We start from the raw sequence: 2,500 nt of genomic DNA, 5'->3' as shown, positions 1-2,500 counted from the left end.
GAGGCTCCCGAGGCACTCAGACCACACCCCAGCAATTGATTCGTGAGACCAAATAGGGCCTCCACCGGTCTTGCATGTGAGTAGGTGGTATCCGCTGTCATCTAGTGGTGCACTGCAGTTGCATGCCTCTGACCAATGTGACAGAGAGATGGGCAATCCAAGCCTCACAAGCGACGCCAAGCGAAAATCGCAGGGTTTGAATGCGAAACCTTGTGTTGCAGGGATTGCATTTAGCCATGCTCCAGCTCCTTTTCCCTGTAGGGAATATAACCTAGAGGCATCTCTAGCCGTAGCAGAGTTATTTAATGAAAGTTGTAGTTGGTCTGCAAAGAACTGATTTGAAAGTCTGCTTTGAAGTTTCTTAGGATTTGCCAGATAGTCAGACAGAAGCTTGTCAGGAGGTATGGACTTGGCAAGAGCATCACCAACTGAACCAAATTGATGGTCAACCACGTTGTCAACCATGGGTATTACAGCAGGAAAACGAAGTGGGAGCTCAGCAAGTGAGTGTATCCATGAAGCCACGTAACCGAGTTTGAAGGTGGACGACAGGGATGACATACCAAATCCACCCAGACGTACTGGCAGTGATATTTGCTCCCATGGAAGAACCAACTCGGGGAAGCCTAGTACTTGTGAAAATGTTGCGCGCATCATAGAGTCGTGGATAGAAGCAGCTTTCCTAATATTATTCGGATGTACAGTCCGGGCCAGATGGTCTAGCTTCGGCACGTGACAATGACGAAGGAGCAGGAGAGCACTTTGAGGGTCATTTAATTTTGGAAGATAGTCACACAAAGAAGACCCTGACTGAACGATCTGAGAGCAAGAAGACTCAACAAAAGCAGTAGAACCGATGGGAGTTCCGAGGAACATTGAGCCCTCAGATATTACTTGAACGTAAGTATTAGCGGTATTGATGGTACCTGAAGGACTGAAGATCTCGCATTTGGAGTCTGAGACGGATAAACTGCCAGAAAGGAACATATCCTTTAGATTCTGGAAAGCTTCCAAGGTTTTGTCCGGATGACCCAATAGAAACACGTCGTCAAGGTAAGCTAGGACATGAATTTCTTGAAATCTTTCCTGGAGATCCCTCAGAATTGGATGAATTGCTGTGGCAAACAAGGCTGGACCAAGAGGGTCGCCTTGGTGGATGCCTTCTTCCGATGATATAGCGACTGCTGTACCACCCTCCATGAAGACTAGTGAGTTGAATCCACCATACATCTGTGATGCGTAATTGTATAGCTCAGGGAAGGACTGGCGTAGCTCGTTGAGCAGGTGATGTCTATTGATAGAGTTGAATGCATTCTTTACATCGGACTTCAGTACAATCCAATCAGGGTTGTGTTCCAGCATCAGCTCAATATGGTGAATAATTAACTCTGAACCATTCTCTGTGGAAACTCCATGCTGGATAGGGCAGAAGAAGCTGGCAAAACTGTTTTTCATTTGCACACAGATGGCTCTCGAGGTTACTCGGCGAATGCATTCTCCGATAGCAATGGGTCTCACATCGCCATTTGGCTTGGGGATAGCAATTAACCGGGAAGAAGACAACAGCTTGGTAGCTATTTCAGGAAGTATCCCATGAGCGATGGCAGTGCAGGCAGAGAAGAGGCAATCAGCAGTGAAATCATTTTCAATTAGCACTTTCAAATGCTCAAAGCGCCAACCTGACGGGCCTGTTCCAGATCCACGCGGTGATCGTCTGATAACATCAAAGAGAATAGATCTAGTTAAATTGATGGACTCATGGTGAGGTGTAGCCTCCCTTATTATTGTTGTTGACCTCCTTGGATGTTTTAGTGCCAATTTTGCGGTTGTCTCCGCTGACGATTCAGCCAATCCGGTGCTAGTGAGGACCTTAGACGCACGTGACAACTCACCACATCTCACTAATCTTAGTGCCGCTGCTATCCTGGCTTCCTCACTTCCATACGAAGCTCGTTTGGTCGGCAAGCCTTGCAGTTTGACAAGGTCCTCCCATTGCCAGCTCAAAAATTTCTCATACGCTAACTTTACATCTCGAAGGCCGTTCTTGCCACCTCTCACCATAGGTCGGAGAAGCATGCGAGGGATGAGAAAGAGAAGCTTCCATGCCGAAACGTCATCTGGGTTATCTTGGATTTTCTTTAGGGCAATAGCACAACAGTCCTGGAAACGAGCCTTGACGGAGGAATTGATCGTTTGGACAACGCGAGGGGGCGTGGCTTCTAAGATTGACTGCACTGGGAGGTCCCGAATGAAACGCCAAGCGGTTGATTCCGGGTTGAGTGCACTGATACTACTCGTAGGTTGAGAAAGATCTTGAGGCTCAGATACCATAGTTGGCACGACTGTGGAGGATGCATTCCTCAACGAAGGTGACGGTGGTGATGGCGCACTTGTGTCTGCTGGTGCGGATGACCGTTGGCCACTTACGGGAAAACTCTGCCGCTTCCTACATTGAGACATGTGTTGCCCAAGCTTTAGAAACCATTTGGAGCAGTGGGGG

The 2,500-nt window shown here is 48.0% G+C and overlaps 1 protein-coding gene across 1 annotated transcript in view; it reads left to right on the top strand.

Annotated features, from left to right (window-relative positions):
* Positions 1-2,500, top strand: part of LOC134193819 (epidermal growth factor receptor-like) — a 20,343-nt gene that overhangs the window by 13,943 nt on the left and 3,900 nt on the right. The gene's annotated exons all lie outside the window — the stretch shown is intronic.

This window comes from Corticium candelabrum, chromosome 18 (genome assembly GCF_963422355.1).
Source record: "Corticium candelabrum chromosome 18, ooCorCand1.1, whole genome shotgun sequence".
NCBI classification, from domain to species: Eukaryota; Metazoa; Porifera; class Homoscleromorpha; order Homosclerophorida; family Plakinidae; genus Corticium; species Corticium candelabrum.
Note: the sequence above shows the minus strand (reverse complement) of the source record. Positions and strands in the feature narration are given on the sequence as shown.